This window comes from Lynx rufus, unplaced genomic scaffold (assembly GCF_022079265.1).
Source record: "Lynx rufus isolate CCGP_SWC_20201006 ecotype Redwood Valley unplaced genomic scaffold, mLynRuf1.p SCAF_8, whole genome shotgun sequence".
Lineage (NCBI taxonomy): Eukaryota > Metazoa > Chordata > Mammalia > Carnivora > Felidae > Lynx > Lynx rufus.
In genome coordinates this window covers 107,356,787-107,368,676 of record NW_025814896.1, presented here as the reverse complement: position 1 = coordinate 107,368,676, position 11,890 = coordinate 107,356,787, and the positions used below count along the sequence as shown (strand labels likewise).

Genomic DNA, 11,890 nt, shown 5'->3' with positions numbered 1-11,890 from the left:
CCTGCTTTCAAGCACGTGTGTCCTGTCCACCTGCAGAATGACTATTTCTGTTAACATCAAATCCCTGTCCTCTTCCTACACTCTGCCTACAGCCTTCAGGGAAGATTCATAAAATTATCAGTCATTGAGTCCTGCCATTCTCTTAAGAATGGAAGGGAGTGGCTCTCTTTGGGTTTTGAATTCTGAGTTTAGAGGTTTCTTTCTCCATGATAATGGAAATGCAGAGAACAGCAACAAAAATAAATAACATATCATCCTACTGCATAAAAGATGGGGATCTTCCGCTTTGGGTTCCATCGCTGGTCCTTCCCCTTCGGAGATGAGAGGTGGCGAAAGAGACTATGATGGGCATGTTTGAATAAACTGTGTACTGAGCACAGAGGCTTGGCCTGCTCCTTACTAGTAGCACGTGTGTACAAATAATTTGTGGTGTAAATTCTGTGGCACACTACTTAGAAATAAGAGATGAACTACTGTTACACTCAACGGTATAGATAAATATCACAGATGTAAAGATGAGAAAAAGGAGATGGTCACACAGAATACACAGTGTATGATTTTTTTTTCTATATGAATTCCACGAAGTGGCAAAATTAACCTATTGTGATAGGTTACAGAGAATGCTGGTTACCCTGAGTGTGCAGGGTATTCACTGAAAAGGGGCATGATGAGCACTTCTGAAACATCATGTATCTTAATCTGGCCGCTGGTTACCTGAGTGCATATATACACGTAGAAGCTCCTAGAACTGCAGTTTACCACATTATACTTAAACCATTTAAAAGGCAACATTATTAACACAGGCAATTAAATATAAATCTGCATTAATTGCATGTTTTTCTTTTGTTTTTTTAAGCTATTCTAACAACTCAGCTAACCTACCACCTAAGACATTTTATTTTTTTAAATATTTATTTATTTATTTATTTATTTATTTATTTATTTATTTATTTATTTATTTCAGAGAGACAGAGAGACAGAGACAGAGACAGAGAGAGAGAGAGAGAATAGGAGGAGGGGGAGGGCAGAAAAAGAATCCCAAGTGGGCTCCCTGCTGATACAAGGTTCCATTCCAGGTGAGATCAAGGATCAGACGCTTAATCGACTGAGCCACTCAGGTGCCCCCACCTAAAACATTTTAAATCTTATTTATGGTGCCTCTCTTATATCCCAACTATTGTATCTAATTTTTATTTCACTTTTAATTTAAGCCACCTTTAACTATTTTTTAACTCAATTTAAATAACTTTTCTTAAGGAGGTATATATTAATTTGCATTTAAATAGATTCTAAATTAGTGTACTTGTAATAAATTTTATGAAGATTCTGGGTTAAGACTTCAGAAACCGGGTTTAGAAGCAGAATCTTATAAAGCCCTTTATTTACACACAAGATTAATTATGATAGGATACAAAAACTGTTACCTTACAGTTTCTAAAAACCACTGTCTTTTTTCATGATTGGGAAAATATCCTGATTTCAAATTAAGAAACATTGCATAGTATATCTTACGTAATAACATTTGGCAAGAAATTAATAGAAACATTTTTGTTACAGAAGTAGAATTTGTAGAATATTGTATTTAAATGTTTATTTTATAGTAAATAAAATTTTTGGTTAGGCATATGTAATTCTTCAATCGTGTGGGATGCAGATTAATGAGTCAGGATAGCAAAGAAATTCAAAATGTTGCCAAAGAACTCTATAATCTAGAGAACATCTTTCTCTCCCATCCAGTCATTTTTATCTCCCATAGTAGGAGAAAGAAAATATAGAAGAAAAACAACATCCACCAATATGTTGACGTTGTTGGAAGACCATGCAAATATTTCATAAAGAAAAGTCATACTTGGCCCCTGGGTTTTGCTTTCTCAGAAAAGGGTAATACATTTTTCTCTTTCTGAAATGTATGTTGCCAAGAAACAATAGTGATTCCTGGAATTAAACAGAAATCTAATGAAGCCATAATTTTCCTAATACCACATGATGCATGTGTGTGTTTTCGGTGATACCTTTCTCCCCCAAATGTCACAGAACTAGTATGTGTGATGTATCACTCATGCTCATATTTAAATGAAACCTCTGCCTGGAAAAGTACATACTATCTTCCTAAAAATAATTACTTAAGAAGCACATTCCTTCTGATGTTTAAAACCTTGTAGGAATATACTCAACCTTCAAATTTCTTGCACAGGGAGATTTGTGCTATAATAAGGGAAGTGGGGAATTGGAAAGATAATTGTGTGTGTGTGTGTGTGTGTGTTGTGTGAGAGAATACACTAATGCATGCCTATCATCAAAGTCAGGAGAGGAATTCTGTGTACTTATGACTGGGCAAAGAAAGAGGTCCTGTCATGGTGCTTAAAAAATAAAAATATGGAAGAATTCTTATTTTAATGATGAAACAATAAAGATGAACCTCAGTACAGTAGTTATAGGTGAATTATTAGCAATTTTCCTTCATTATTGCAGGGTGTCGGAATATATGGAAAGTGCCCAAGGTGTATTAGCTTTTAGAATGAATGACCATTGAATTCTCTTCATGATAAGTATAATCGTGGGATATAATAATATGGGATTTCTATTTCCCACAATCAGGCTCATGGAAACTAGAATTTTTGTGGGATGCCCAATTATTCCACTGCTGGAAGGTCAAGAGGGCACTGATGCTTCCAAAATATATAAACAACCAAGAATTATAAAATTCTATGTTCACCAGTGTAGAATTTTATAGAAGTTATTATAATACCTTTTGAAGTTTGTCCCATTTATTCAGAATGTTGAGCAATGTATTCATAAGCTATGGATTCTAAATCATCTTCTCCCGTTACACTACGTAGGCTGAAAATATTCCAGCATAAATGAAACAGACTTTCCTATAAGTTATTGGAAACATTTCCAAATATGATATTTTTAATTAAGTGGAATTAATAGTATGTAAAAAAAAGTAGATTATTGGTATTTCTATTGACTAAATTGCATAGACAGATTTGCTTATGTTTGCTCCTCATAGATCTTCACTTATTAATCTTTTTTTAGAATTTATTTTATTTTAAGTTTATTTATTTATTTTGAGAGAGAGAGAGTGGGCACAGAGACAGAAGACAGAGAGTCCCAAGTAGGCTCGGCACCATTAGTCCAGAGCCCAATGTGGGGCTTGAGCCCACAAACCATGAGATCATGACCAGAGCTGAAATCAAGAGCCGGGCCCAACCGACTGAGCCACCCAGGCGCCCCTTCAGTTATTAATCTTTTAAACAAACTTTCTTGCCTCAGGGAAGATTTTCAAAGCATATGAGCATTCCAGCAGTCTTAATAGAGCCACTACCTGAGTTATCGGCAGAACTCACAAGAACCTGAATTCTTCTGATTAGAAATCAATATATTTGAACTAAGGTAGGGATACTTACACAGTAAAAGCTATTGTTGCTACTTCCCGCCTCCCGCCCCCACTTTTAACACACATTTTTAATGTTTGAGGGGTATGGAGTTGAACATATCTCTCATTCTGAATAAAGTTCAATGACCATTGGCTTTTTAAATTTTTTAATTGTTTTATTTCCCAGTCACCATGCCAACACCAGAAAAGAGCTATCTCTCAACTCATGTCTCTGGGTAACTTTCAAAATCAAAGAACATAGTGAAATAGATTAAATAACTCTAAAGTCATTTGTCTTCAAATATTACAAACAAAGAGGTTTAAAAGTCCATCTATGCTACTGTTTTCCTACCTGAATTTTAATTGCTGCTTTTGTGAGAGCATAGCTCCCACTCTTCTTTATTGAAAATGGACCATTTTTACTTTGGCAGTTAAATTAGTGTTTTTTTTTTCTTTTTTTCCCCCACTTCACCTTAAAAACTGTTTCAATGGAAAAATGCTTTCCATCTCCCAAACAGCAAACTTATGAACAAATATATGCCTCACAACCTGGTTTTAAGTGGGGGAAATTATTATATTAAACATGCCTATCTTTTAGTGACATGCTGGTGTCATCATTTACAGCATTAACAAGTTCTAAATGTCACTTTCCATTGCTAGGTTTAATTCCAGATCTTAGAAGGCACCATAGAGATAATTTATTCTAATAGTTATAAGCACTTAAAAATATATTTGTAGGTCCCTTTTCTCTAAAAAAAAAAAAAAAAAAAAAAAAGTCCACCCAAGTGCATTCTATAAATACATAATAGTGGTGTTTTCTGTTGAATGGGGGTAAGGATGGGGGTGAGGGACAGGTGGACATTTGCTCGGTCACTCTCTATTCTGATCCCTAGGTGCCTCTGAGGTATACTCATGGAAGGTATACTCATGGAAGCTTTGATTGAAAATGTCAGAGCTAGTCTATTCACTTCATTTAAAGCTATAAAATGGATTTGTAAAGGGGAAGTAACTTGCAGAAGTCAACACACGGGCCAGTGGATATAAGATGTGAGTCTGATCTACTGAATCACTTAGCTGCCTCATCTTGAATAGTGTTGTCTTGCACACTATTAAAGCAGTTAAGTCACAGAATGAAGCTCAAGTGGTATGTGACATATGAGCCCTTTGTCCCTGTCCTCTTCCTGCAAAATTGCTAAAAATTAATTGTTAGGTGGATTTCAATGTGTAAAAATAACTGGCCAGACTAAAGGTATCATTGAATATTTCCAGTTTAAGTCCTCATAGCTTTGATTAGCTTTCTCATAAAAATAATCTACTCTTCCCTAAACCCATCATTGTATGGATTCATTTTGGAAAACCTTCTCTTTTAAAAACAAAGGAATGCTATCTTTGTGTTGACTATGAAACAGAGCGATTCCAATGTCCAAGGCCCACTGTCCAGTCCGTTGCTGGATAGGAACAAAAGGGAAGCGAGGGCAGGGAGAGATTCTAATTGTTATGAATTTTTTTTCCATTACAATTTTTGGCTTTCTCTAATTGGTATTCTTGTTTTGTTGTTGTTTTTCCTGCTTCTCAAGGTTGAGCAAATTCCAGCTGGCTTCCTTGCTTCCACTGGAGGCTTGAGCTATGATTTTCAGGTTTGTTGAAATGGAGAACATGAAAAAAAATCATCAGGAAATGCCTTTATACTAGTTTAGCATTAGCTGGAACAAATGGACTCACAGAATTTTCTGTCTCCAGTTTTCTCATTACGTATCCTGGTTGCTAAGGAAAACATGTTTGTTTTTAACATAGCCAACAGAGAAATTATCAGAAATATCTTTTAAAAATGCAGCTTTCAAAAAATGTATTTTAATGCAGCCAGTTCATTAAAAATCATGCCATACATATCAGTGATCCCAAGTGTGAACTGCTTATGTTCTAACACATTTGATAATTGCAATTTATAAACAGAAATGAGTTTTCATAGTGCCTGAATAAAATCATAGTCACTTATCAAGGCGAGCTAATAACCCTTGTTTAATTGATAATATCACTAAAATATTGTATATATACAATGAACAACCAGAGCGAATATTATGACTTTAAACAAATAATGCTTCCATATTGAATTTTAATGACATACTACTTTTGATAGTCGTAGATTACCAGATACGAAGTTACAACAAAATTAGCAACATTTTCGAAGTGATCTTGTTAGCCATTTCTCAGATTTGAATAATTTTAAAATTCCTTTTAAAGAAAAATGACTTTGAGCTATTCTTATAATAACATTTAACCTGTATGGGTATAAATAATGTATACACGACAAAGTTCTTATACATCTTATACATCTATTTAAAAAAAACTATAATACAAGTAAAATTAAAGCATTAGAAGGGATTTTTTTCCTCTCACTATTTAAACATGGCAAGTACTTTTGAGTTGAGATGTTAACAACATACCCACTTTGCAGAGATTTAATGATACATGTTTCCCTTTCCTGAGCTCTGCAAATCTTTGCTTGATCAGCACAAATTAATATTCACTTAATGGGAAGGAATAATTCATATAGAAAATCTATACCACTTCTTTTCTGATCATAGCAATAATGATTAGAATACCATGGCACTGCTATGTAGCACCAAAGAATCATTGGCATACCTCAGAGATATTGTGGATTTAGTTCCAGACCACTGCAATAAAGCAAATGTTGAAATAAAGCAAGTCAAAGGGATTTTTGGTTTTCCAGGGCATACAGAAGTTATATGCACACTACACTATAGTCTATTAAGTGTGCAACAGCATTATGTCAAAAAAACCATTGTACATATCTTAATTAAAAAATACTTTATTGCTATAAAATGCTAATAACCATCATCTGAGCTTTCAGTGAGTCGTAGTCACTGATCACAGATCACCATAACAAATATAATAATACTTAAAAAGTTCGAAATACTATGAGAATTACCAAACACGGAGACAGGAAGTAAGCAAATGCTGTTGGAAAAAATGGCACCAACAGACTTGCTCTAGGCAGGGTTGCCACAAACCTTCAATTTGTAAAAAATGCAGGATCTGGGAAGCGCAATGAAGCAAAGAACAATAAAATGAGGTATGCCAGTATACACACAAATGAACACCTATTTGAATAACACCTATCAGTTCAGAGTAAAGAAGCTGTCACCAGTGACGTTTGTCTTTTTAAGTTTTGTGATGGAGAACACAGAATTAAAAAATTAGTGTAGAAATCTTTGTGGAAGATTTCTATTGTAGAAAGAATACATTTTGGTGCCTCTCGGGTTTACCACACTCTAGCCTAACCTTGCTGGAATCTTGAATGTCTATGATTTTTAAATAACTTTAGTGTGATAAAATGTATATACGACTCCTCCATTCAAGGAGCACACGTCCATCAGTTTTGAGAGATGTTATATGCTGAGAACCCACCACCACAAGATACAAATGCTGTTTCTATCAACTACAGAAGTGTGCTTCTGTCCCTCTGCAGTCCGTGTGCTGGCTAGCTACTGTGATATTCTATCACTACGCATCGGTTTGCATTTCAGAGTTTTTATTGGATATGTACTATTTTGTGTCTGATTTCCTTCACTAAGAATAATGACTTTGAGTTTTATCTATCTTGTGGGCTTTATCAGTTTGTTCCTTTCTCTTTGCTGTAGAGTTTGAATCTCTGTGATTTTATCTCTGCTGTATATCCTTAAACATTTTTAAATTATTGTTTATTTAATGTTTATTTTTGAGAGAGAGAGAGAGGTAGAGTATGAGTGGGGAAAAGGTAGACAGAGAGGGAGACCCAGAATCTGAAGCAGGCTCCAGGCTCCGAGCTGTAAGCACAGAGCCCTACACAGGGCTCAAACCCACAAACCCGTGAGATCATGACCTGAGCTGAAGTCAGGCACCCAACCGACTGAGCCACCCAGGCGCCACTAAAAATTTCTTTAAATGTTTATTTATTTTTGGGAGAGACAAAGTGTGAGCGGGGGAGGGACAGTGAGAAGGAGACACAGAATCTGAAGCAGGTTCCAGGGGAAAGAAAGGTTGTAAAAAGCAGACAAAGAGGGGCAGCCTGATGTCAGAGGCCAGATACTCCCCCTTGCAAGCTTTTGGCTTCTGAAGTCTTGCTTGCCGCTTGTACAAGCCTGCAGCCAGGAACCAGAATCTTGACTGTACTAGCCCCGCCCAGGCAGGAAGCACATATGTATAAAAGGCCAGTAAAACCTAAGCTAGGTGCTCAGCCTTTGGAGATGACTCCGCTGGACAGGCACCAGTGCGAAATAAAGTCTTTTCGGTTTGCCTGAGTGCGTGTTGCCTGTCCCTTCCAGGGAGCCGAGTATTTGCTGTAACATGAGGCTCTGAGCTGTCAGCGCAGAGCCTGATGTGGGCTGAACTCACAAACCTGGAGGTCATGACCTGAGCCAAAGTTGGACCCGTTTAACCCTTTGCTGTAGATCTAATAACAGTAGAGCTTGCGAATCTCTACGTTTGGCGAGTGGTTCACTGGCAGATGACCTAGAGACACGTGTTTCTGAAGTTGTGAAAAAGGAACAATAAGGAGTTCAACCGGTAGCGGATTCCGGGCCCCACCGTCACACCCACGCAGGAGGTGCCGCAACCAGCAGCCTGCCTCTGTCCTCTCCCCGCCAGGAGAGCGGCAAGGCCAAGACCAGCAGCTGCCCACCGCCCGCACCCTCAGTGTTTCGGACATCAAGGGCGGCACCTCGACAGGCAGGAGTGCAGGGAGCTGCAGCCCGGTGGCCTCACATCGGTAGTGTTTGTCCCCAGGAAACAAAGAGGTCAACACAAGGAAGGTTTTAAGAACACAAAAGTGGTACAGTGTAAGAAACAGATATGGTTTCATCAACAGGAATGACACCAAGGAAGATGTAATTGTACATCACACTGTCATAAAGAAGAATAACCCCGGAAGGATCGTGTTGTACATTACAACCCCGGAAGGATCATGGCAGGGTAGGTGACCAGGGCTGGTGGAGTTTGATGTTGAGGGAGAAAAGGGTGTGGAGGCAGCAAATGTGGCAGGCCCTGGCGGAGCTCCAGGGCAAAGCAGTAAATATGCAGCCGACCGTGACCTTGAGAGATGCCCTCGACGTGACAGGGGTCCTCCATGCAATTCCCAGCAAAATTACCCAAATAGGAGAGTAGGGCAAAGAAGGAGGGATCAGAGCATGTTCCAGAAGGCCAGGCCCCACAGCGCCGCCCTCCGGCAGGCCACCGTTCCCACCTACCTGCTTGCAGAGACCCACTGGGAGTCAGCCACAGCCTTCTGACCCTCCAGCACAGGGAGAGGTAATGGAGGGAGAGGACAACCAGAGTGCAGGAGAACAAGGTAGGCCAGTGAGACAGTATATTGCGGGTACAGAGCACAGTTCCGGAGGGAGTCTCGGAGCCAACCACAGGCTAGGGAGAATCAATGCAGAAGATAAGGAAAATCAAGGAGATGAGACCCAATGTCAAGCAGCCACCTAAACATAGGTACTGTGGCTACTTCAATCCCCTACACAGATGCCGGGAAAACCCTAAGGCACAAGCTGAGGAAGAGACCAGCTGAGAATTCATCAGTCAGCTCCCAGGCTGAGCAGGGTGGGGCTGAGTAAATGCCAGCTTACCAACTCTACCATCGTCTGATTTAGTCACCCAACATGAAGAAATTAATATGAAATTCCAGCAAGAAGAAATAAACAAAAGATTGGAGCAGATGATCTTAAGTGCTTGCCTTTTGCTCATGGACCAGATAAACAGGATTATCTGCATTATCTATGTAGCAAGGGGCTTTTATAACTTTTACCTAAAGACACCCCTTTTTGGTAATAACAAACATGTTTGTTTGTTTTTGTCTTGTTTTGCTTCTTTAAGCCTGGTTTTTCTCAATAGGCCTTTTCAAGGTTTTTAGGGGCACCTGGGTGGCTCAGTCGGTTAAGCGTCCGACTTTGGCTCAGGTCACGATCCCACGGCTTGTGAGTTCGAGCCCCGTGTCGGGCTCTGTGCTGTCAGCTCAGAGTCAACAGGAGCCTGCTTCTGTTTCTGTGTCTCCTTCTCTCTCTGCCCCTCCCCCACTTGTGCTCTGTCTCTCTCTGTCTCTCAAAAATAAATAAATGTAAAAAAAAATTTTTTTTAAGGTTTTTAAATTGTTTCACATTTGGTCAAGTTGAGATTTTTAAGAAGATCATTTTTAATTTGTAATCAAAGTTTACAACTTGATTTTTTCAAAAAAAGTCAACACACACGCCAAGCACCTATTAATGAAGGTTTAAACAACTGTCAAGAAGAAAAACAAAAGGACCAGTACCTGCTGTGTTAACAGAGAGGGGTCTACAGAAACCTGTCATTTTAATCTTGCTGAGTCATTAGCTAGCAGGGAAGATTATTCCTTTCTCAATACTGTCCTTGAGAAAGCACTTTCCTCCTGTTACTGACAGCTTTCTTACTCAGAATTCAGACAGGATCAATTGAGGAAGAAAAAATAAGCTCTCACCAGAAATATTTTTCTCTTTATTACTGATCAGTTAAGGCCTCTAATAACGAAATTACTCCCAGAGGAAGACATACACATCTACTTCAAATTGGAGGTTAAAACTTTAATCTCATCGGGGCACCTGAGTGGCTCAGTCAGTTGAGCGACCAACTTCCACTCCGGTCATGATCTCACAGTTCATGAGTTCGAGCCCCGCGTCGGGCTCTGTGCTGACAGCTCAGAGCCTGGTGCCTGCTTCGGACTCTGTGTCTCATTCTCTCTCTGCCCCTCTCCCACTTGTGCTCTGTCTCTCTGTCTCTCAAAAATAAATAAAAATGTAAAAAAAAAAAAACCCTTTAATCTCATCATATATGTAGTTCTTACATTGTATGGTAGTGCAGTTATGTATAAATGACTGTGAAGCCTGAACCTGTGTAATATTAATAATTGATAAGAAAAATGTTGATTGTTCCATGATCTTTAAAGTTTTTGTCAAGGCATTCAAAGCCCTCTTACTGTCTATTATAAATGTATCAAAGGATGAAAAACAGTAAAATTAATATTTATTTAGTACACTGCAATTTGTAATACTAGAACCACTGAGAAATTAAAATATTTTATTTCTTTTGTAAAAAACTTACCAAGGGACATTTGAACGGTGCTTACCTTACTGTTCTTGTTGTATAATTTATATGAAGCAGAGACCTTTTCTATGCCTTAGCAAACTATCATACTTCTTTCTAAATTTAGATTACCTTCCAACATTTTAGTTTTGTGCTTTCAATGTCTGAAATATCTTTGAGAGTTCCTTTAACGTGGAATATTTTACTGGCATCCCTTACTCTGGGACCTGCTACCGGGTTATGAACTAACAGGTGAGCAGTGACTACTCATGGGCAGACTTTGAAACAAATGAGAGGACTGGTCATCGATCATGATGCACTTCTGTTACTTATGCAGTGATTTGTGGGCCAATGAACTAGTAGTATCACTGGTACTTTATGCAATTATTCACAGTTAATAAACTGTAATTAAAATTTGAACTGTGTTTCTGGGGGGTGCTGTTATTTAACTAAGTCGCCATAACTGAAACTCAGGCACGCTGGAACTGTTCAAAACAGCCTGTGTGTGTGTCTGTGTGTGAATCTGTGCATTAAAATTTTCCTATAATTATAGCCAAAACTAGGACTTGGATTCTCTCTGTGTTTGGTAAACAATTCAGTTTTGGACAGTTTTCTCATTTAAAATATATATCCACTCTATATCAAGGTAAATAAATGTTGATCAAGTTGAGTTAACTTGCATTTTTCTACTTCAAGATCAAATAAGTGCTCTTCAATATATTCTCGGTATATATGGTATTTGAGAGAATATAAAATTGAGGTTGTCCTATATAGATTTAAGTAAACACTCCTTAACTGCAGTTTAATAAAATAAGCAACATATTGGAACACAGAACAGAACACTTACTTTGCAATTAATTTAATTCACAGCCAGGCTTGTAGCCATGCTTCTGCAGTGCAGTTTTTGTTTCCCCACCTGGGAATAGTCACAGAAAAATTGTGACGCCTTAGGTTCCGTGAAATCAGTGAAGAGGTGAGTGCTGGCATGTAGAGAGTGGTCAAAAAACAACCACATTTGCTTTTTAAAAAATATTGGTTGAATTCAAATTTTCAGTTAAGTATAAATCTATTTTTCTCCTAATTTTTGCAAAAAGAGTAATTTAAATCATCGTATTTTTTATTATTTACCAGGTATGGAAACATAGACATGAAATGATCTAATAAGCAATTTCCACTAATTTGGGTTTTTTTAACATTTATATAGATGAAAGAATTTTCCAAAATAATCCCTCACTTTGTTTCTTACTGTATCAGATGGGAACATGGAAGTCATACTAATTTAATTTAAACCCACAATTCTTCATTTGACAAGACTAACAAAGAGGTTAATAAATATCCAAAACTTCCATCTTGAGTGGAAATAATCTCTAAATTCCCTACAAATAAAAATGCCCTCTTTGGGTAGACAGTTTTAAG

The 11,890-nt window shown here is 37.9% G+C and overlaps 1 pseudogene; it reads left to right on the top strand.

Moving 5' to 3' along the window:
• Positions 1 to 270: 270 nt before the first annotated feature.
• On the top strand, positions 271 to 8,948 carry LOC124503960 (Y-box-binding protein 1-like; annotated as a pseudogene).
• The last annotated feature ends 2,942 nt before the right edge of the window (positions 8,949 to 11,890 follow it).